The sequence below is a fragment of the Stenella coeruleoalba genome (genome assembly GCF_951394435.1).
Source record: "Stenella coeruleoalba genome assembly, chromosome: 11".
In the NCBI taxonomy this organism is placed as follows: Eukaryota; Metazoa; Chordata; class Mammalia; order Artiodactyla; family Delphinidae; genus Stenella; species Stenella coeruleoalba.
In genome coordinates this window covers 101,923,411-101,948,488 of record NC_137157.1, presented here as the reverse complement: position 1 = coordinate 101,948,488, position 25,078 = coordinate 101,923,411, and positions in this window count along the sequence as shown.

Sequence of the window (25,078 nt, the reverse complement as noted above, 5' to 3'; positions counted from 1 at the left end):
CGTCCCCGTCCCCTAACCCTAACCCTAGCCCGAACCCTAACCCTAACCCTTCCCCGAAGCCTGACCCTCACCCGTGCCCTAATCCTAACCCGTACGCTAACACTAACCCGCGCCCTCACACGCACGCTCCCCCTAAAGCGTTGCCGTACCCTCACCTGGACCCTAAACCGTCCCCGTCCCCTAACCCTAACCCTAGCCCGAACCCTAACCCTAACCCTTCCCCGAATCCTGACCCTCACCCGTCCCCTAATCCTAACCCGTACGCTAACACTACCCCGCGCCCTCACATGCACGCTCCCCCTAAAGCGTTGCCGTACCCTCACCTGGACCCTAAACCGTCCCCGTCCCCTAACCCTAACCCTAGCCCGAACCCTAACCCTAACCCTTCCCCGAAGCCTGACCCTCACCCGTCCCCTAATCCTAACCCGTACGCGAACACTAACCCGCGCCCTCACACGCATGCTCCCCCTAAAGCGTTGCCGTACCCTCACCTGGACCCTAAACCGTCCCCGTCCCCTAACCCTAACCCTAGCCCGAACCCTAACCCTAACCCTTCCCCGAAGCCTGACCCTCACCCGTCCCCTAATCCTAACCCGTACGCTAACACTAACCCGCGCCCTCACACGCACGCTCCCCCTAAAGCGTTGCCGTACCCTCACCTGGACCCTAAACCGTCCCCGTCCCCTAACCCTAACCCTAGCCCGAACCCTAACCCTAACCCTTCCCCGAAGCCTGACCCTCACCCGTGCCCTAATCCTAACACGTACGCTAACACTAACCCGCGCCCTCACACGCACGCTCCCCCTAAAGCGTTGCCGTACCCTCACCTGGACCCTAAACCGTCCCCGTCCCCTAACCCTAACCCTAGTCCGAACCCTAACCCTAACCCTTCCCCGAAGCCTGACCCTCACCCGTCCCCTAATCCTAACCCGTACGCTAACACTAACCCGCGCCGTCACACGCACGCTCCCCCTAAAGCGTTGCCGTACCCTCACTTGGACCCTAAACCGTCCCCGTCCCCTAACCCTAACCCTAGCCCGAACCCTAACCCTAACCCTTCCCCGAAGCCTGACCCTCACCCGTGCCCTAATCCTAACCCGTACGCTAACACTAACCCGCGCCCTCACACGCACGCTCCCCCTAAAGCGTTGCCATACCCTCACCTGGACCCTAAACCGTCCCCGTCACCTAACCCTAACCCTAGCCCGAACCCTAACCCTAACCCTTCCCCGAAGCCTGACCCTCACCCGTCCCCTAATCCTAACCCGTACGCTAACACTAACCCGCGCCCTCACACGCACGCTCCCCCTAAAGCGTTGCCGTACCCTCACCTGGACCCTAAACCGTCCCCGTCCCCTAACCCTAACCCTAGCCCGAACCCTAACCCTAACCCTTCCCCGAAGCCTGACCCTCACCCGTGCCCTAATCCTAACCCGTACGCTAACACTAACCCGCGCCCTCACACGCACGCTCCCCCTAAAGCGTTGCCGTACCCTCACCTGGACCCTAAACCGTCCCCGTCCCCTAACCCTAACCCTAGCCCCAACCCTAACCCTAACCCTTCCCCGAAGCCTGACCCTCACCCGTCCCCTAATCGTAACCCGTACGCTAACACTAACCCGCGCCCTCACACGCACGCTCCCCCTAAAGCGTTGCCGTACCCTCACCTGGACCCTAAACCGTCCCCGTCCCCTAACCCTAACCCTAGCCCGAACCCTAACCCTAACCCTTCCCCGAAGCCTGACCCTCACCCGTGCCCTAATCCTAACACGTACGCTAACACTAACCCGCGCCCTCACACGCACGCTCCCCCTAAAGCGTTTCCGTACCCTCACCTGGACCCTAAACCGTCCCCGTCCCCTAACCCTAACCCTAGCCCGAACCCTAACCCTAACCCTTCCCCGAAGCCTGACCCTCACCCGTGCCCTAATCCTAACCCGTACGCTAACACTAACCCTTGCCCTCACACGCACACTCCCCCTAAAGCGTTGCCGTACCCTCACCTGGACCCTAAACCGTCCCCGTCCCCTAACCCTAACCCTAGCCCGAACCCTAACCCTAACCCTTCCCCGAAGCCTGACCCTCACCCGTCCCATAATCCTAACCCGTACGCTAACACTAACCCGCGCCCTCACACGCACGCTCCCCCTAAAGCGTTGCCGTACCCTCACCTGGACCCTAAACCGTCCCCGTCCCCTAACCCTAACCCCAGCCCGAACCCTAACCCTAACCCTTCCCCGAAGCCTGACCCTCACCCGTGCCCTAATCCTAAACCGTACGCTAACACTAACCCGCGCCCTCACACGCACGCTCCCCCTAAAGCGTTGCCGTTCCCTCACCTGGACCCTAAACCGTCCCCGTCCCCTAACCCTAACCCTAGCCCGAACCCTAACCCTAACCCTTCCCCGAAGCCTGACCCTCACCCGTGCCCTAATCCTAACCCGTACGCTAACACTAACCCGCGCCCTCACACGCACGCTCCCCCTAAAGCGTTGCCGTACCCTCACCTGGACCCTAAACCGTCCCCGTCCCCTAACCCTAACTCTAGCCCGAACCCTAACCCTAACCCTTCCCCGAAGCCTGACCCTCACCCGTCCCCTAATGCTAACCCGTACGCTAACACTAACCCGCGCCCTCACACGCACGCTCCCCCTAAAGCGTTGCCGTACCCTCACCTGGACCCTAAACCGTCCCCGTCCCCTAACCCTAACCCTAGCCCGAACCCTAACCCTAACCCTTCCCCGAAGCCTGACCCTCACCCGTGCCCTAATCCTAACCCGTACGCAAACACTAACCCGCGCCCTCACACGCACGCTCCCCCTAAAGCGTTGTCGTACCCTCACCTGGACCCTAAACCGTCCCCGTCCCCTAACCCTAACCCTAGCCCGAACCCTAACCCTAACCCTTCCCCGAAGCCTGACCCTCACCCGTGCCCTAATCCTAACCCGTACGCTAACACTAACCCGCGCCCTCACACGCACGCTCCCCCTAAAGCATTGCCGTACCCTCACCTGGACCCTAAACCGTCCCCATCCCCTAACCCTAACCCTAGCCCGAACCCTAACCCTAACCCTTCCCCGAAGCCTGACCCTCACCCGTCCCCTAATCCTAACCCATACGCTAACACTAACCTGCGCCCTCACACGCACGCTCCCCCTAAAGCGTTGCCGTACCCTCACCTGGACCCTAAACCGTCCCCGTCCCCTAACCCTAATACTAGCCCGAACCCTAACCCTAACCCTTCCCCGAAGCCTGACCCTCACCCGTCCCCTAATCCTAAACCGTACGCTAACACTAACCCGCGCCCTCACACGCACGCTCCCCCTAAAGCGTTGCCGTACCCTCACCTGGACCCTAAACCGTCCCCGTCCCCTAACCCTAACCCTAGCCCGAACCCTAACCCTAACCCTTCCCCGAAGCCTGACCCTCACACGTGCCCTAATCCTAACCTGTACGCTAACACTAACCCGCGCCCTCACATGCACGATCCCCCTAAAGCGTTGCCGTACCCTCACCTGGACCCTAAACCGTCCCCGTCCCCTAACCCTAACCCTAGCCCGAACCCTAACCCTAACCCTTCCCCGAAGCCTGACCCTCACCCGTGCCCTAATCCTAACCCGTACGCTAACACTAACCCGCGCCCTCACACGCACGCTCCCCCTAAAGCGTTGCCGTACCCTCACCTGGACCCTAAACCGTCCCCGTCCCCTAACCCTAACCCTAGCCCGAACCCTAACCCTAACCCTTCCCCGAAGCCTGACCCTCACCCGTCCCCTAATCCTAACCCGTACGCTAACACTAACCCGCGCCCTCACACGCACGCTTCCCCTACAGCGTTGCCGTACCCTCACCTGGACCCTAAACTGTCCCCGTCCCCTAACCCTAACCCTAGCCTGAACCCTAACCCTAACCCTTCCCCGAAGCCTGACCCTCACCCGTGCCCTAATCCTAACCCGTACGCTAACACTAACCCGCGCCCTCACACGCACGCTCCCCTTAAAGCGTTGCCGTACCCTCACCTGGACCCTAAACCGTCCCCGTCCCCTAACCCTAACCCTAGCCCGAACCCTAACCCTAACCCTTCCCCGAAGCCTGACCCTCACCCGTCCCCTAATCCTAACCCGTACGCTAACACTAACCCGCGCCCTCACACGCACGCTCCCCCTAAAGCGTTGCCGTACCCTCACCTGGACCCTAAACCGTCCCCGTCCCCTAACCCTAACCCTAGCCCGAACCCTAACCCTAACCCTTCCCCGAAGCCTGACCCTCACCCGTCCCGTAATCCTAACCCGTACGCTAACACTAACCCGCGCCCTCACACGCACGCTCCCCCTAAAGCGTTGCCGTACCCTCACCTGGACCCTAAACCGTCCCCGTCCCCTAACCCTAACCCTAGCCCGAACCCTAACCCTAACCCTTCCCCGAAGCCTGACCCTCACCCGTCCCCTAATCCTAACCCGTACGCTAACACTAACCCGCGCCCTCACACGCACGCTCCCCCTAAACCGTTGCCGTACCCTCACCTGGACCCTAAACCGTCCCCGCCCCTAACCCTAACCCTAGCCCGAACCCTAACCCTAACCCTTCCCCGAAGCCTGACCCTCACCCTTGCCCTAATCCTAACCCGTACGCTAACACTAACCCGTGCCCTCACACGCACGCTCCCCCTAAAGCGTTGCCGTACCCTCACCTGGACCCTAAACCGTCCCCGTCCCCTAACCCTAACCCTAGCCCGAACCCTAACCCTAACACTTCCCCGAAGCCTGACCCTCACCCGTCCCCTAATCCTAACCCGTACGCTAACACTAACCCGCGCCCTCACACGCACGCTCCCCCTAAAGCGTTGCCGTACCCTCACCTGGACCCTAAACCGTCCCCGTCCCCTAACCCTAACCCTAGCCCGAACCCTAACCCTAACCCTTCCCCGAAGCCTGACCCTCACCCGTCCCCTAATCCTAACCCATACGCGAACACTAACCCGCGCCCTCACACGCACGCTCCCCCTAAAGCGTTGCCGTACCCTCACCTGGACCCTAAACCGTCCCCGTCCCCTAACCCTAACCCTAGCCCGAACCCTAACCCTAACCCTTCCCCGAAGCCTGACTCTCACCCGTCCCCTAATCGTAACCCGTACGCGAACACTAACCCGCGCCCTCACACGCACGCTCCCCCTAAAGCGTTGCCATACCCTCACCTGGACCCTAAACCGTCCCCGTCCCCTAACCCTAACCCTAGCCCGAACCCTAACCCTAACCCTTCCCCGAAGCCTGACCCTCACCCGTCCCCTAATCCTAACACGTACGCTAACACTAACCCGCGCCCTCACACGCACGCTCGCCCTAAAGCGTTGCCGTACCCTCACCTGGACCCTAAACCGTCCCCGTCCCCTAACCCTAACCCTAGCCCGAACCCTAACCCTAACCCTTCCCCGAAGCCTGACCCTCACCCGTGCCCTAATCCTAACCCGTACGCTAACACTAACCCGCGCCCTCACACGCACGCTCCCCCTAAAGCGTTGCCGTACCCTCACCTAGACCCTAAACCGTCCCCGTCCCCTAACCCTAACCCTAGCCCGAACCCTAACCCTAACCCTTCCCCGAAGCCTGACCCTCACCCGTCCCCTAATCCTAACCCGTACGCTAACACTAACCCGCGCCCTCACACGCACGCTCCCCCTAAAGCGTTGCCGTACCCTCACCTGGACCCTAAACCGTCCCCGTCCCCTAACCCTAACCCTAGCCCGAACCCTAACCCTAACCCTTCCCCGAAGCCTGACCCTCACCCGTCCCCTAATCCTAACCCGTACGCTAACACTAACCCGCGCCCTCACACGCACGCTCCCCCTAAAGCGTTGCCGTACCCTCACCTGGACCCTAAACCGTCCCCGTCCCCTAACCCTAACCCTAGCCCGAACCCTAACCCTAACCCTTCCACGAAGCCTGACCCTCACCCGTCCCCTAATCCTAACCCGTACGCTAACACTAACCCGCGCCCTCACACGCACGCTCCCCCTAAAGCATTGCCGTACCCTCACCTGGACCCTAAACCGTCCCCATCCCCTAACCCTAACCCTAGCCCGAACCCTAACCCTAACCCTTCCCCGAAGCCTGACCCTCATCCGTGCCCTAATCCTATCCCGTACGCTAACACTAACCCGCGCCCTCACACGCACGCTCCCCTTAAAGCGTTGCCGTACCCTCACCTGGACCCTAAACCGTCCCCGTCCCCTAACCCTAACCCTAGCCCGAACCCTAACCCTAACCCTTCCCCGAAGCCTGACCCTCACCCGTGCCCTAATCCTAACCCGTACGCTAACACTAACCCGCGCCCTCACACGCAGGCTCCCCCTAAATCGTTGCCGTACCCTCACCTGGACCCTAAACCGTCCCCGTCCCCTAACCCTAACCCTAGCCCGAACCCTAACCCTAACCCTTCCCCGAAGCCTGACCCTCACCCGTCCCCTAATCCTAACCCGTACGCTAACACTAACCCGCGCCCTCACACGCACGCTCCCCCTAAAGCGTTGCCGTACCCTCACCTGGACCCTAAACCGTCCCCGTCCCCTAACCCTAACCCTAGCCCGAACCCTAACCCTAACCCTTCCCCGAAGCCTGACCCTCACCCGTCCCCTAATCCTAACTCGTACGCTATAACTAACCCACGCCCTCACACGCACGCTCCCCCTAAAGCGTTGCCGTACCCCCACCTGGACCCTAAACCGTCCCCGTCCCCTAACCCTAACCCTAGCCCGAACCCTAACCCTAACCCTTCCCCGAAGCCTGACCCTCACCCGTCCCCTAATCCTAACCCGTACGCTAACACTAACCCGCGCCCTCACACGCACGCTCCCCCTAAAGCGTTGCCGTACCCTCACCTGGACCCTAAACCGTCCCCGTCCCCTAACCCTAACCCTAGCCCGAACCCTAACCCTAACCCTTCCACGAAGCCTGACCCTCACCCGTCCCCTAATCCTAACCCGTACGCTAACACTAACCCGCGCCCTCACACGCACGCTCCCCCTAAAGCGTTGCCGTACCCTCACCTGGACCCTAAACCGTCCCCGTCCCCTAACCCTAACCCTAGCCCGAACCCTAACCCTAACACTTCCCCGAAGCCTGACCCTCACCCGTGCCCTAATCCTAACCCGTACGCTAACACTAACCCGCGCCCTCACACGCACGCTCCCCCTAAAGCGTTGCCGTACCCTCACCTGGACCCTAAACCGTCCCCGTCCCCTAACCCTAACCCTAGCCCGAACCCTAACCCTAACCCTTCCCCGAAGCCTGACCCTCACCCGTCCCCTAATCGTAACCCGTACGCTAACACTAACCCGCGCCCTCACACGCACACTCCCCCTAAAGCGTTGCCGTACCCTCACCAGGACCCTAAACCGTCCCCGTCCCCTAACCCTAACCCTAGCCCGAACCCTAACCCTAACCCTTCCCCGAAGCCTGACCCTCACCCGTGCCCTAATCCTAACCCGTACGCTAACACTAACCCGCGCCCTCACACGCACGCTCCCCCTAAAGCGTTGTCGTACCCTCACCTGGACCCTAAACCGTCCCCGTCCCCTAACCCTAACCCTAGCCCGAACCCTAACCCTAACACTTCCCCGAAGCCTGACCCTCACCCGTGCCCTAATCCTAACCCGTACGCTAACACTAACCCGCGCCCTCACACGCACGCTCCCCCTAAAGCATTGCCGTACCCTCACCTGGACCCTAAACCGTCCCCATCCCCTAACCCTAACCCTAGCCCGAACCCTAACCCTAACCCTTCCCCGAAGCCTGACCCTCATCCGTGCCCTAATCCTATCCCGTACGCTAACACTAACCCGCGCCCTCACACGCACGCTCCCCTTAAAGCGTTGCCGTACCCTCACCTGGACCCTAAACCGTCCCCGTCCCCTAACCCTAACCCTAGCCCGAACCCTAACCCTAACCCTTCCCCGAAGCCTGACCCTCACCCGTGCCCTAATCCTAACCCGTACGCTAACACTAACCCGCGCCCTCACACGCAGGCTCCCCCTAAATCGTTGCCGTACCCTCACCTGGACCCTAAACCGTCCCCGTCCCCTAACCCTAACCCTAGCCCGAACCCTAACCCTAACCCTTCCCCGAAGCCTGACCCTCACCCGTCCCCTAATCCTAACCCGTACGCTAACACTAACCCGCGCCCTCACACGCACGCTCCCCCTAAAGCGTTGCCGTACCCTCACCTGGACCCTAAACCGTCCCCGTCCCCTAACCCTAACCCTAGCCCGAACCCTAACCCTAACCCTTCCCCGAAGCCTGACCCTCACCCGTCCCCTAATCCTAACTCGTACGCTATAACTAACCCACGCCCTCACACGCACGCTCCCCCTAAAGCGTTGCCGTACCCCCACCTGGACCCTAAACCGTCCCCGTCCCCTAACCCTAACCCTAGCCCGAACCCTAACCCTAACCCTTCCCCGAAGCCTGACCCTCACCCGTGCCCTAATCCTAACCCGTACGCTAACTAACCCGCGCCCTCACACGCACGCTCCCCCTAAAGCGTTGCCGTACCCTCACCTGGACCCTAAACCGTCCCCGTCCCCTAACCCTAACCCTAGCCCGAACCCTAACCCTAACCCTTCCCCGAAGCCTGACCCTCACCCGTCCCCTAATCCTAACCCGTACGCTAACACTAACCCGCGCCCTCACACGCACGCTCCCCCTAAAGCGTTGCCGTACCCTCACCTGGACCCTAAACCGTCCCCGTCCCCTAACCCTAACCCTAGCCCGAACCCTAACCCTAACCCTTCCCCGAAGCCTGACCCTCACCCGTGCCCTAATCCTAACCCGTACGCTAACACTAACCCGCGCCCTCACACGCACGCTCCCCCTAAAGCGTTGCCGTACCCTCACCTGGACCCTAAACCGTCCCCGTCCCCTAACCCTAACCCTAGCCCGAACCCTAACCCTAACCCTTCCCCGAAGCCTGACCCTCACCCGTCCCCTAATCCTAACCCGTACGCTAACACTAACCCGCGCCCTCACACGCACGCTCCCCCTAAAGCGTTGCCATACCCTCACCTGGACCCTAAACCGTCCCCGTCCCCTAACCCTAACCCTAGCCCGAACCCTAACCCTAACCCTTCCCCGAAGCCTGACCCTCACCCGTCCCCTAATCCTAACCCGTACGCTAACACTAACCCGCGCCCTCACACGCACGCTCCCCCTAAAGCGTTGCCGTACCCTCACCTGGACCCTAAACCGTCCCCGTCCCCTAACCCTAACCCTAGCCCGAACCCTAACCCTAACCCTTCCCCGAAGCCTGACCCTCACCCGTCCCCTAATCCTAACCGTACGCTAACACTAACCCGCGCCCTCACACGCACGCTCCCCCTAAAGCGTTGCCGTACCCTCACCTGGACCCTAAACCTTCCCCGTCCCCTAGCCCTAACCCTAGCCCGAACCCTAACCCTAACCCTTCCCCGAAGCCTGACCCTCACCCGTCCCCTAATCCTAACCCGTACGCTAACACTAACCCGCGCCCTCACACGCACGCTCCCCCTAAAGCGTTGCCGTACCCTCACCTGGACCCTAAACCGTCCCCGTCCCCTAACCCTAACCCTAGCCCGAACCCTAACCCTAACCCTTCCCCGAAGCCTGACCCTCACCCGTGCCCTAATCCTAACCCGTACGCTAACACTGACCCGCGCCCTCACACGCACGCTCCCCCTAAAGCGTTGCCGTACCCTCACCTGGACCCTAAACCGTCCCCGTCCCCTAACCCTAACCCTAGCCCGAACCCTAACCCTAACCCTTCCCCAAAGCCTGACCCTCACCCGTCCCATAATCCTAACCCGTACGCTAACACTAACCCGCGCCCTCACACGCACGCTCCCCCTAAAGCGTTGCCGTACCCTCACCTGGACCCTAAACCGTCCCCGTCCCCTAACCCTAACCCTAGCCCGAACCCTAACCCTAACCCTTCCCCGAAGCCTGACCCTCACCCGTCCCCTAATCGTAACCCGTACGCTAACACTAACCCGCGCCCTCACACACACGCTCCCCCTAAAGCGTTGCCGTACCCTCACCTGGACCCTAAACCGTCCCCGTCCCCTAACCCTAACCCTAGCCCGAACCCTAACCCTAACCCTTCCCCGAAGCCTGACCCTCACCCTTGCCCTAATCCTAACCCGTACGCTAACACTAACCCGCGCCCTCACACGCACGCTCCCCTTAAAGCGTTGCCGTACCCTCACCTGGACCCTAAACCGTCCCCGTCCCCTAACCCTAACCCTAGCCCGAACCCTAACCCTAACCCTTTCCCGAATCCTGACCCTCACCCGTCCCCTAATCCTAACCCGTACGCTAACACTAACCTGCGCCCTCACACGCACGCTCCCCCTAAAGCGTTTCCGTACCCTCACCTGGACCCTAAACCGTCCCCATCCCCTAACCCTAACCCTAGCCCGAACCCTAACCCTAACCCTTCCCCGAAGCCTGACCCTCACCCGTCCCCTAATCCTAACCCGTACGCTAACACTAACCCGCGCCCTCACACGCACGCTCCCCCTAAAGCGTTGCCGTACCTTCACCTGGACCCTAAACCGTCCCCGTCCCCTAACCCTAACCCTAGCCCGAACCCTAACCCTAACCCTTCCCCGAAGCCTGACCCTCACCCGTCCCATAATCCTAACCCGTACGCTAACACTAACCCGCGCCCTCACACGCACGCTCCCCCTAAAGCGTTGCCGTACCCTCACCTGGACCCTAAACCGTCCCCGTCCCCTAACCCTAACCCTAGCCCGAACCCTAACCCTAACCCTTCCCCGAAGCCTGACCCTCACCCGTGCCCTAATCCTAACCCGTACGCTAACACTAACCCGCGCCCTCACACGCACGCTCCCCCTGAAGCGTTGCCGTAACCTCACCTGGACCCTAAACCGTCCCCGTCCCCTAACCCTAACCCTAGCCCGAACCCTAATCCTAACCCTTCCCCGAAGCCTGACCCTCACCCGTCCCCTAATCCTAACCCGTACGCTAACACTAACCCGCGCCCTCACACGCACGCTCCCCCTAAAGCGTTGCCGTACCCTCACCTGGACCCTAAACCGTCCCCGTCCCCTAACCCTAACCCTAGCCCGAACCCTAACCCTAACCCTTCCCCGAAGCCTGACCCTCACCCGTCCCCTAATCCTAACCCGTACGCTAACACTAACCCACGCCCTCACACGCACGCTCCCCCTAAAGCGTTGCCGTACCCTCACCTGGACCCTAAACCGTCCCCGTCCCCTAACCCTAACCCTAGCCCGAACCCTAACCCTAACCCTTCCCCGAAGCCTGACCCTCACCCGTCCCCTAATCCTAACCCGTACGCTAACACTAACCCGCGCCCTCACACGCACGCTCCCCCTAAAGCGTTGCTGTACCCTCACCTGGACCCTAAACCATCCCCGTCCCCTAACCCTAACCCTAGCCCGAACCCTAACCCTAACCCTTCCCCGAAGCCTGACCCTCACCCGTGCCCTAATCCTAACCCGTACGCTAACACTAACCCGCGCCCTCACACGCACGCTCCCCCTAAAGCGTTGCCGTACCCTCACCTGGACTCTAAACCGTCCCCGTCCCCTAACCCTAACCCTAGCCCGAACCCTAACCCTAACCCTTCCCCGAAGCCTGACCCTCACCCGTGCCCTAATCCTAACCCGTACGCTAACACTAACCCGCGCCCTCACACGCACGCTCCCCCTAAAGCGTTGCCGTACCCTCACCTGGACCCTAAACCGTCCCCGTCCCCTAACCCTAACCCTAGCCCGAACCCTAACCCTAACCCTTCCCCGAAGCCTGACCCTCACCCGTCCCCTAATCCTAACCCGTACGCTAACACTAACCCGCGCCCTCACACGCACGCTTCCGCTAAAGCGTTGCCGTACCCTCACCTGGACCCTAAACTGTCCCCTTCCCCTAACCCTAACCCTAGCCTGAACCCTAACCCTAACCCTTCCCCGAAGCCTGACCCTCACCCGTGGCCTAATCCTAACACGTACGCTAACACTAACCCGCGCCCTCACACGCACGCTCCCCCTAAAGCATTGCCGTACCCTCACCTGGACCCTAAACCGTCCCCGTCCCCTAACCCTAACCCTAGCCTGAACCCTAACCCTAACCCTTCCCGGAGCCTGACCCTAAACCGTGCCCTAATCCTAACCCGTACGCTAACACTAACCCGCGCCCTCACACGCACGCTCCCCCTAAAGCGTTGCCGTACCCTCACCTGGACCCTAAACCGTCCCCGTCCCCTAACCCTAACCCTAGCCCGAACCCTAACCCTAACCCTTCCCCGAAGCCTGACCCTCACCCGTGCCCTAATCCTAACACGTACGCTAACACTAACCCGCGCCCTCACACGCACGCTCCCCCTAAAGCGTTGCCATACCCTCACCTGGACCCTAAACCGTCCCCGTCACCTAACCCTAACCCTAGCCCGAACCCTAACCCTAACCCTTCCCCGAAGCCTGACCCTCACCCGTCCCCTAATCCTAACCCGTACGCTAACACTAACCCGCGCGCTCACACGCACGCTCCCCCTAAAGCGTTGCCGTACCCTCACCTGGACCCTAAACCGTCCCCGTCCCCTAACCCTAACCCTAGCCCGAACCCTAACCCTAACCCTTCCCCGAAGCCTGACCCTCACCCGTGCCCTAATCCTAACCCGTACGCTAACACTAACCCGCGCCCTCACACGCACGCTCTCCCTAAAGCGTTGCCGTACCCTCACCTGGACCCTAAACCGTCCCCGTCCCCTAACCCTAACCCTAGCCCGAACCCTAACCCTAACCCTTCCCCGAAGCCTGACCCTCACCCGTCCCCTAATCGTAACCCGTACGCTAACACTAACCCGCGCCCTCACACGCACGCTCCCCCTAAAGCGTTGCCGTACCCTCACCTGGACCCTAAACCGTCCCCGTCCCCTAACCCTAACCCTAGCCCGAACCCTAACCCTAACCCTTCCCCGAAGCCTGACCCTCACCCGTGCCCTAATCCTAACACGTACGCTAACACTAACCCGCGCCCTCACACGCACGCTCCCCCTAAAGCGTTTCCGTACCCTCACCTGGACCCTAAACCGTCCCCGTCCCCTAACCCTAACCCTAGCCCGAACCCTAACCCTAACCCTTCCCCGAAGCCTGACCCTCACCCGTCCCCTAATCCTAACCCGTACGCTAACACTAACCCACGCCCTCACACGCACGCTCCCCCTAAAGCGTTGCCGTACCCTCACCTGGACCCTAAACCGTCCCCGTCCCCTAACCCTAACCCTAGCCCGAACCCTAACCCTTCCCCGAAGCCTGACCCTCACTCGTCCCCTAATCCTAACCCGTACGCTAACACTAAACCTCGCCCTCACACGCACGCTCCCCCTAAAGCGTTGCCGTACCCTCACGTGGGCCCTAAACCGTCCCCGTCCCCTAACCCTAACCCTAGCCCGAACCCTAACCTTAACCCTTGCCCGAAGCCTGACCCTCACCCGTCCCCTAATCCTAAACTGTACGCTAACACTAACCCGCGCCCTCACACGCACGCTCCCCCTAAAGCGTTGCCGTATCCTCACCTGGACCCTAAACCGTCCCCGTCCCCTAACCCTAACCCTAGCTCGAACCCTAATCCTAACCCTTCCCTGAAGCCTGACCCTCACCCGTCCACTAATCCTAACCCGTACGCTAACACTAACCCGCGCCCTCACACGCACGCTCTCTCTAAAGCGTTGCCGTACCCTCACCTGGACCCTAAACCGTCCCCGTCCGCTAACCCTAACCCTAGCCCGAACCCTAACCCTTCCCCGAAACTTGGCCCTCACCCGTCCCCTAATCCTAACCCGTACGCTAACATTAACCCGCGCCCTCACACGCACGCTCCCCCTAAAGCGTTGCCGTACCCTCACCTGGACCCTAAACCGTCTCGTCCCCTAACACTAACCCTAGCCCGAACCCTAACCCTTAACCTTCCCCGAAGCCTGACCCTCACCCGTCCCCTAATCCTAACCCGTACGCTAACACTAACCCGCGCCCTCACACGCACGCTCCCCGTAAAGCGTTGCCGTACCCTAACCTGGACCCTAAACCGTCCCCGTCCCCTAACCCTAACCCTAGCCCGAACCCTAACCCTAACCCTTCCCCGAAGCCTGACCCTCACCCGTCCCCTAATCCTAACCTGTACGCTAACACTAACCCGCGCCCTCACACGCACGCTCCCCCTAAAGCGTTGCCGTACCCTCACCTGGACCCTAAACCGTCCCTGTCCCCTAACCCTAACCCTAGCTCGAACCCTAATCCTAACCCTTCCCTGAAGCCTGACCCTCACCCGTCCACTAATCCTAACCCGTACGCTAACACTAACCCGCGCCCTCACACGCACGCTCTCTCTAAAGCGTTGCCGAACCCTCACCTGGACCCTAAACCGTCCCCGTCCACTAACCCTAACCCTAGCCCGAACCCTAACCCTTCCCCGAAACCTGACCCTCACCCGTCCCCTAATCCTAACCCGTACGCTAACACTAACCCGCGCCCTCACACGCACGGTACCCCTAAAGCGTTGCCGTACCCTCACCTGGACCCTAAACCGTCCCCGTCCCCTAACCCTAACCCTAGCCCGAACCCTAATCCTAAACCTTCCCCGAAGCCTGACCCTCACCTGTCCCCTAATCCTAACCCGTACGCTAACACTAACCCGTGCCCTCACACGCACGCTCCCCATAAAGCGTTGCCGTACCCTCACCTGGACCCTAAACCGTCCCCGTTCCCTAACCCTAACCCTAGCCCGAACCCTAACCCTAACCCTTCCCCGAAGCCTGACCCTCACCCGTCCCCTAATCCTAACCCGCACGCTAACACTAACCCGCGCCCTCACACGCACGCTCCCCCTAAAGCGTTGCCGTACCCTCACCTGGACCCTAAACCGTCCCCGTCCCCTAACCCTAACCCTAGCCCGAACCCTAACCCTAACCCTTCCCCAAAGCCTGTCCCTAACCCGTCCCCTAATCCTAACCCGTACGCTAACACTAACCCGCGCCCTCACACGTACGCTCCCCCTAAAGCGTTGCCGTACCCTCACCTGGACCCTAAACCGTCCCCGTCCCCTAACCCTAACCCTAGCCCGAACCCTAACCCTAACCCTTCCCCGAAGCCTGACCCTCACCCGTCCCCTAATCCTAACCCGTACGCTAACACTAACCCGCGCCCTCACACGCACGCTCCCCCTAAAGCGTTGCCGTACCCTCACCTGGACCCTAAACCGTCCCCGTCCCCTAACCCTAACCCTAGCCCGAACCCTGACCCTAACCCTTCCCCGAAGCCTGAACCTCACCCGTCCCCTAATCCTAACCCGTACGCTAACACTAACCCGCGCCCTAACATGCACAATCCCCCTAAAGCGTTGCCGTACACTCACCTGGACCCTAAACCGTCCCCGTCCCCTAACCCTAACCCTAGCCCGAACCCTAACCCTAACCCTTCCCCGAAGCCTGACCCTCACCCGTCCCCTAATCCTAACCCGTACGCTAACACTAACCCGCGCCCTCACACGCACGCTCCCCCTAAAGCGTTGCCGTACCCTCACCTGGACCCTAAACCGTCCCCGTCCCCTAACCCTAACCCTAGCCCGAACCCTAACCCTAACCCTTCCCCGAAGCCTGACCCTCACCCGTCCCCTAATCCTAACCCGTACGCTAACACTAACCCGCGCCCTCACACGCACGCTACCCCTAAAGCGTTGCTGTACCCTCACCTGGACCCTAAACCGTCCCCGTCCCCTAACCCTAACCCTAGCCCGAACCCTAACCCTAACCCTTCCCAGAAGCCTGACCCTCACCCGTCCCCTAATGCTAACCCGTACGCTAACACTAACCCGCGCCCTCACACGCACGCTCCCCCTAAAGCGTTGCCGTACCCTCACCTGGACCCTAAACCGTCCCCGTCCCCTAAACCTAACCCTAGCCCGAACCCTAACCCTAACACTTCCCCGAAGGCTGACCCTCACCCGTCCCCTAATCCTAACCCGTACGCTAACACTAAACCGTGCCCTCACACGCACGCTCCCCCTAAAGCGTTGCCGTACCCTCACCTGGACCCTAAACCGTCCCCGTCCCCTAACACTAACCCTAGCCCGAACCCTAACCCTAACCCTTCCCCGAAGCCTGACCCTCACCCGTCCCCTAATCCTAACCCGTACGCTAACACTAACCCGCGCCCTCACACGCACGCTCCCCCTAAAGCGTTGCCGTACCCTCACCTGGACCCTAAACCGTCCCCGTCCCCTAACCCTAACCCTAGCCCGAACCCTAACCCTAACCCTTCCCCGAAGCCTGACCCTCACCCTTGCCCTAATCCTAACCCGTACGCTAACACTAACCCGCGCCCTCACACGCACGCTCCCCCTAAAGCGTTGCCGTAACCTCACCTGGACCCTAAACCGTCCCCGTCCCCTAACCCTAACCCTAGCCCGAACCCTAACCCTAACCCTTCCCCGAAGCCTGACCCTCACCCGTCCCCTAATCCTAACCCGAACGCTAACACTAACCCGCGCCCTCACACGCACGCTCCCCCTAAAGCGTTGCCGTACCCTCACCTGGACCCTAAACCGTCCCCGTCCCCTAACCCTAACCCTAGCCCGAACCCTAACCCTAACCCTTCCCCGAAGCCTGACCCTCACCCGTCCCCTAATCCTAACCTGTACGCTAACACTAACCCGCGCCCTCACACTCACGCTCCCCCTAAAGCGTTGCCGTACCCTCACCTGGACCCTAAACCGTCCCCGTCCCGTAACATTAACCCTAGCCCGAACCCTAACCCTAACCCTTCCCCGAAGCCTGACCCTCACCCGTCCCCTAATCCTAACCCGTACGCTAACACTAACCCGCGCCCTCACACGCTCGCTCCCCCTAAAGCGTTGCCGTACCCTCACGTGGGCCCTAAACCGTCCCCGTCCCCTAACCCTAACCCTAGCCCGAACCCTAACCTTAACCCTTGCCCGAAGCCTGACCCTCACCCGTCCCCTAATCCTAAACTGTACGCTAACACTAACCCGCGCCCTCACACGCACGCTCCCCCTAAAGCGTTGCCGTATCCTCACCTGGACCCTAAACCGTCCCCGTCCCCTAACCCTAACCCTAGCTCGAACCCTAATCCTAACCCTTCCCTGAAGCCTGACCCTCACCCGTCCACTAATCCTAACCCGTACGCTAACACTAACCCGCGCCCTCACACGCACGCTCTCTCTAAAGCGTTGCCGTACCCTCACCTGGACCCTAAACCGTCCCCGTCCGCTAACCCTAACCCTAACCCGAACCCTAACCCTTCCCCGAAACTTGGCCCTCACCCGTCCCCTAATCCTAACCCGTACGCTAACATTAACCCGCGCCCTCACACGCACGCTCCCCCTAAAGCGTTGCCGTACCCTCACCTGGACCCTAAACCGTCTCGTCCCCTAACACTAACCCTAGCCCGAACCCTAACCCTTACCCTTCCCCGAAGCCTGACCCTCACCCGTCCCCTAATCCTAACCCGTACGCTAACACTAACCCGCGCCCTCACACGCACGCTCCCCGTAAAGCGTTGCCGTACCCTAACCTGGACCCTAAACCGTCCCCGTCCCCTAACCCTAACCCTAGCCCGAACCCTAACCCTAACCCTTCCCCGAAGCCTGACCCTCACCCGTCCCCTAATCCTAACCTGTACGCTAACACTAACCCGCGCCCTCACACGCACGCTCCCCCTAAAGCGTTGCCGTACCCTCACCTGGACCCTAAACCGTCCCTGTCCCCTAACCCTAACCCTAGCTCGAACCCTAATCCTAACCCTTCCCTGAAGCCTGACCCTCACCCGTCCACTAATCCTAACCCGTACGCTAACACTAACCCGCGCCCTCACACGCACGCTCTCTCTAAAGCGTTGCCGAACCCTCACCTGGACCCTAAACCGTCCCCGTCCACTAACCCTAACCCTAGCCCGAACCCTAACCCTTCCCCGAAACCTGACCCTCACCCGTCCCCTAATCCTAACCCGTACGCTAACACTAACCCGCGCCCTCACACGCACGGTACCCCTAAAGCGTTGCCGTACCCTCACCTGGACCCTAAACCGTCCCCGTCCCCTAACCCTAACCCTAGCCCGAACCCTAAACCTAAACCTTCCCCGAAGCCTGACCCTCACCTGTCCCCTAATCCTAACCCGTACGCTAACACTAACCCGTGCCCTCACACGCACGCTCCCCCTAAAGCGTTGCCGTACCCTCACCTGGACCCTAAACCGTCCCCGTTCCCTAACCCTAACCCTAGCCCGAACCCTAACCCTAACCCTTCCCCGAAGCCTGACCCTCACCCGTCCCCTAATCCTAACCCGCACGCTAACACTAACCCGCGCCCTCACACGCACGCTCCCCCTAAAGCGTTGCCGTACCCTCACCTGGACCCTAAACCGTCCCCGTCCCCTAACCCTAACCCTAGCCCGAACCCTAACCCTAACCCTTCCCCAAAGCCTGTCCCTAACCCGTCCCCTAATCCTAACCCGTACGCTAACACTAACCCGCGCCCTCACACGTACGCTCCCCCTAAAGCGTTGCCGTACCCTCACCTGGACCCTAAACCGTCCCCGTCCCCTAACCCTAACCCTAGCCCGAACCCTAACCCTAACCCTTCCCCGAAGCCTGACCCTCACCCGTCCCCTAATCCTAACCCGTACGCTAACACTAACCCGCGCCCTCACACGCACGCTCCCCCTAAAGCGTTGCCGTACCCTCACCTGGACCCTAAACCGTCCCCGTCCCCTAACCCTAACCCTAGCCCGAACCCTGACCCTAACCCTTCCCCGAAGCCTGAACCTCACCCGTCCCCTAATCCTAACCCGTACGCTAACACTAACCCGCGCCCTAACATGCACAATCCCCCTAAAGCGTTGCCGTACACTCACCTGGACCCTAAACCGTCCCCGTCCCCTAACCCTAACCCTAGCCCGAACCCTAACCCTAACCCTTCCCCGAAGCCTGACCCTCACCCGTCCCCTAATCCTAACCCGTACGCTAACACTAACCCGCGCCCTCACACGCACGCTCCCCCTAAAGCGTTGCCGTACCCTCACCTGGACCCTAAACCGTCCCCGTCCCCTAACCCTAACCCTAGCCCGAACCCTAACCCTAACCCTTCCCCGAAGCCTGACCCTCACCCGTCCCCTAATCCTAACCCGTACGCTAACACTAACCCGCGCCCTCACACGCACGCTACCCCTAAAGCGTTGCTGTACCCTCACCTGGACCCTAAACCGTCCCCGTCCCCTAACCCTAACCCTAGCCCGAACCCTAACCCTAACCCTTCCCAGAAGCCTGACCCTCACCCGTCCCCTAATGCTAACCCGTACGCTAACACTAACCCGCGCCCTCACACGCACGCTCCCCCTAAAGCGTTGCCGTACCCTCACCTGGACCCTAAACCGTCCCCGTCCCCTAAACCTAACCCTAGCCCGAACCCTAACCCTAACACTTCCCCGAAGGCTGACCCTCACCCGTCCCCTAATCCTAACCCGTACGCTAACACTAAACCGTGCCCTCACACGCACGCTCCCCCTAAAGCGTTGCCGTACCCTCACCTGGACCCTAAACCGTCCCCGTCCCCTAACACTAACCCTAGCCCGAACCCTAACCCTAACCCTTCCCCGAAGCCTGACCATCACCCGTCCCCTAATCCTAACCCGTACGCTAACACTAACCCGCGCCCTCACACGCACGCTCCCCCTAAAGCGTTGCCGTACCCTCACCTGGACCCTAAACCGTCCCCTTCCCCTAACCCTAACCCTAGCCCGAACCCTAACCCTAACCCTTCCCCGAAGCCTGACCCTCACCCTTGCCCTAATCCTAACCCGTACGCTAACACTAACCCGCGCCCTCACACGCACGCTCCCCCTAAAGCGTTGCCGTAACCTCACCTGGACCCTAAACCGTCCCCGTCCCCTAACCCTAACCCTAGCCCGAACCCTAACCCTAACCCTTCCCCGAAGCCTGACCCTCACCCGTCCCCTAATCCTAACCCGAACGCTAACACTAACCCGCGCCCTCACACGCACGCTCCCCCTAAAGCGTTGCCGTACCCTCACCTGGACCCTAAACCGTCCCCGTCCCCTAACCCTAACCCTAGCCCGAACCCTAACCCTAACCCTTCCCCGAAGCCTGACCCTCACCCGTCCCCTAATCCTAACCTGTACGCTAACACTAACCCGCGCCCTCACACTCACGCTCCCCCTAAAGCGTTGCCGTACCCTCACCTGGACCCTAAACCGTCCCCGTCCCGTAACATTAACCCTAGCCCGAACCCTAACCCTAACCCTTCCCCGAAGCCTGACCCTCACCCGTCCCCTAATCCTAACCCGTACGCTAACACTAACCCGCGCCCTCACACGCTCGCTCCCCCTAAAGCATTGCCGTGCCCTCACCTGGACCCTAAACCGTCCCCGTCCTCTAACCCTAACCCTAGCCCGAACCCTAACCCTAACCCTTCCCCGAAGCCTGACCCTCACCCGTCCCCTAATCCTAACCCGTACGCTAACACTAACCCGCGCCCTCACACGCACGCTCCCCCTAAAGCGTTGCCGTACCCTCACCTGGACCCTAAACCGTCCCCGTCCCCTAACCCTAACCCTAGCCCGAACCCTAACCCTTCCCCGAAGCCTGACCCTCACTCGTCCCCTAATCCTAACCCGTACGCTAACACTAACCCTCGCCCTCACACGCACGCTCCCCTTAAAGCGTTGCCGTACCCTCACCTGGACCCTAAACCGTCCCCGTCCCCTAAACCTAACCCTAGCCCGAACCCTAACCCTAACCCTTCCCCGAAGCCTGACCCTCACACGTCCCCTTCCTAACCCGTACGCTAACACTAACCCACGCCCTCACACACACGCTCCCCCTAAAGCGTTGCCGTACCCTCACCTGGACCCTAAACCGTCCCCGTCCCCTAACCCTAACCCTAGCCCGAACCCTAACCCTAACCCCTCCCCGAAGCCTGACCCTCACCCGTCCCCTAATCCTAACCCGTACGCTAACACTAACCCGCGCCCTCACACGCACGCTCCCCCTAAAGCGTTGCCGTACCCTCACGTGGGCCCTAAACCGTCCCCGTCCCCTAACCCTAACCCTAGCCCGAACCCTAACCTTAACCCTTGCCCGAAGCCTGACCCTCACCCGTCCCCTAATCCTAAACTGTACGCTAACACTAACCCGCGCCCTCACACGCACGCTCCCCCTAAAGCGTTGCCGTATCCTCAACTGGACCCTAAACCGTCCCCGTCCCCTAACCCTAACCCTAGCTCGAACCCTAATCCTAACCCTTCCCTGAAGCCTGACCCTCACCCGTCCACTAATCCTAACCCGTACGCTAACACTAACCCGCGCCCTCACACGCACGCTCCCCCTAAAGCGTTGCCGTACCCTCACGTGGGCCCTAAACCGTCCCCGTCCCCTAACCCTAACCCTAGCCCGAACCCTAACCTTAACCCTTGCCCGAAGCCTGACCCTCACCCGTCCCCTAATCCTAAACTGTACGCTAACACTAACCCGCGCCCTCACACGCACGCTCCCCCTAAAGCGTTGCCGTATCCTCACCTGGACCCTAAACCGTCCCCGTCCCCTAACCCTAACCCTAGCTCGAACCCTAATCCTAACCCTTCCCTGAAGCCTGACCCTCACCCGTCCACTAATCCTAACCCGTACGCTAACACTAACCCGCGCCCTCACACGCACGCTCTCTCTAAAGCGTTGCCGTACCCTCACCTGGACCCTAAACCGTCCCCGTCCGCTAACCCTAACCCTAGCCCGAACCCTAACCCTTCCCCGAAACTTGGCCCTCACCCGTCCCCTAATCCTAACCCGTACGCTAACATTAACCCGCGCCCTCACACGCACGCTCCCCCTAAAGCGTTGCCGTACACTCACCTGGACCCTAAACCGTCCCCGTCCCCTAACCCTAACCCTAGCCCGAACCCTAACCCTAACCCTTCCCCGAAGCCTGACCCTCACCCGTCCCCTAATCCTAACCCGTACGCTAACACTAACCCGCGCCCTCACACGCACGCTACCCCTAAAGCGTTGCCGTACCCTCACCTGGACCCTAAACCGTCCCCGTCCCCTAACCCTAACCCTAGCCCGAACCCTAACCCTAACCCTTCCCCGAAGCCTGACCCTCACCCGTCCCCTAATCCTAACCCGTACGCTAACACTAACCCGCGCCCTCACACGCACGCTACCCCTAAAGCGTTGCTGTACCCTCACCTGGACCCTAAACCGTCCCCGTCCCCTAACCCTAACCCTAGCCCGAACCCTAACCCTAACCCTTCCCAGAAGCCTGACCCTCACCCGTCCCCTAATGCTAACCCGTACGCTAACACTAACCCGCGCCCTCACACGCACGCTCCCCCTAAAGCGTTGCCGTACCCTCACCTGGACCCTAAACCGTCCCCGTCCCCTAAACCTAACCCTAGCCCGAACCCTAACCCTAACACTTCCCCGAAGGCTGACCCTCACCCGTCCCCTAATCCTAACCCGTACGCTAACACTAAACCGTGCCCTCACACGCACGCTCCCCCTAAAGCGTTGCCGTACCCTCACCTGGACCCTAAACCGTCCCCGTCCCCTAACACTAACCCTAGCCCGAACCCTAACCCTAACCCTTCCCCGAAGCCTGACCCTCACCCGTCCCCTAATCCTAACCCGTACGCTAACACTAACCCGCGCCCTCACACGCACGCTCCCCCTAAAGCGTTGCCGTACCCTCACCTGGACCCTAAACCGTCCCCGTCCCCTAACCCTAACCCTAGCCCGAACCCTAACCCTAACCCTTCCCCGAAGCCTGACCCTCACCCTTGCCCTAATCCTAACCCGTACGCTAACACTAACCCGCGCCCTCACACGCACGCTCCCCCTAAAGCGTTGCCGTATCCTCACCTGGACCCTAAACCGTCCCCGTCCCCTAACCCTAACCCTAGCCCGAACCCTAACCCTAACCCTTCCCCGAAGCCTGACCCTCACCCGTCCCCTAATCCTAACCCGAACGCTAACACTAACCCGCGCCCTCACACGCACGCTCCCCCTAAAGCGTTGCCGTACCCTCACCTGGACCCTAAACCGTCCCCGTCCCCTAACCCTAACCCTAGCCCGAACCCTAACCCTAACCCTTCCCCGAAGCCTGACCCTCACCCGTCCCCTAATCCTAACCCGTACGCTAACACTAACCCGCGCCCTCACACGCACGCTCCCCCTAAAGCGTTGCCGTACCCTCACCTGGACCCTAAACCGTCCCCGTCCCCTAACCCTAACCCTAGCCCGAACCCTAACCCTAACCCTTCCCCGAAGCCTGACCCTCACCCGTCCCCTAATCCTAACCCGTACGCTAACACTAACCCGCGCCCTCACACGCACGCTACCCCTAAAGCGTTGCTGTACCCTCACCTGGACCCTAAACCGTCCCCGTCCCCTAACCCTAACCCTAGCCCGAACCCTAACCCTAACCCTTCCCAGAAGCCTGACCCTCACCCGTCCCCTAATGCTAACCCGTACGCTAACACTAACCCGCGCCCTCACACGCACGCTCCCCCTAAAGCGTTGCCGTACCCTCACCTGGACCCTAAACCGTCCCCGTCCCCTAAACCTAACCCTAGCCCGAACCCTAACCCTAACACTTCCCCGAAGGCTGACCCTCACCCGTCCCCTAATCCTAACCCGTACGCTAACACTAAACCGTGCCCTCACACGCACGCTCCCCCTAAAGCGTTGCCGTACCCTCACCTGGACCCTAAACCGTCCCCGTCCCCTAACACTAACCCTAGCCCGAACCCTAACCCTAACCCTTCCCCGAAGCCTGACCCTCACCCGTCCCCTAATCCTAACCCGTACGCTAACACTAACCCGCGCCCTCACACGCACGCTCCCCCTAAAGCGTTGCCGTACCCTCACCTGGACCCTAAACCGTCCCCGTCCCCTAACCCTAACCCTAGCCCGAACCCTAACCCTAACCCTTCCCCGAAGCCTGACCCTCACCCTTGCCCTAATCCTAACCCGTACGCTAACACTAACCCGCGCCCTCACACGCACGCTCCCCCTAAAGCGTTGCCGTATCCTCACCTGGACCCTAAACCGTCCCCGTCCCCTAACCCTAACCCTAGCCCGAACCCTAACCCTAACCCTTCCCCGAAGCCTGACCCTCACCCGTCCCCTAATCCTAACCCGAACGCTAACACTAACCCGCGCCCTCACACGCACGCTCCCCCTAAAGCGTTGCCGTACCCTCACCTGGACCCTAAACCGTCCCCGTCCCCTAACCCTAACCCTAGCCCGAACCCTAACCCTAACCCTTCCCCGAAGCCTGACCCTCACCCGTCCCCTAATCCTAACCTGTACGCTAACACTAACCCGTGCCCTCACACTCACGCTCCCCCTAAAGCGTTGCCGTACCCTCACCTGGACCCTAAACCGTCCCCGTCCCGTAACATTAACCCTAGCCCGAACCCTAACCCTAACCCTTCCCCGAAGCCTGACCCTCACCCGTCCCCTAATCCTAACCCGTACGCTAACACTAACCCGCGCCCTCACACGCTCGCTCCCCCTAAAGCATTGCCGTGCCCTCACCTGGACCCTAAACCGTCCCCGTCCTCTAACCCTAACCCTAGCCCGAACCCTAACCCTAACCCTTCCCCGAAGCCTGACCCTCACCCGTCCCCTAATCCTAACCCGTACGCTAACACTAACCCGCGCCCTCACACGCACGCTCCCCCTAAAGCGTTGCCGTACCCTCACCTGGACCCTAAACCGTCCCCGTCCCCTAACCCTAACCCTAGCCCGAACCCTAACCCTTCCCCGAAGCCTGACCCTCACTCGTCCCCTAATCCTAACCCGTACGCTAACACTAAACCTCGCCCTCACACGCACGCTCCCCTTAAAGCGTTGCCGTACCCTCACCTGGACCCTAAACCGTCCCCGTCCCCTAAACCTAACCCTAGCCCGAACCCTAACCCTAACCCTTCCCCGAAGCCTGACCCTCACACGTCCCCTTCCTAACCCGTACGCTAACACTA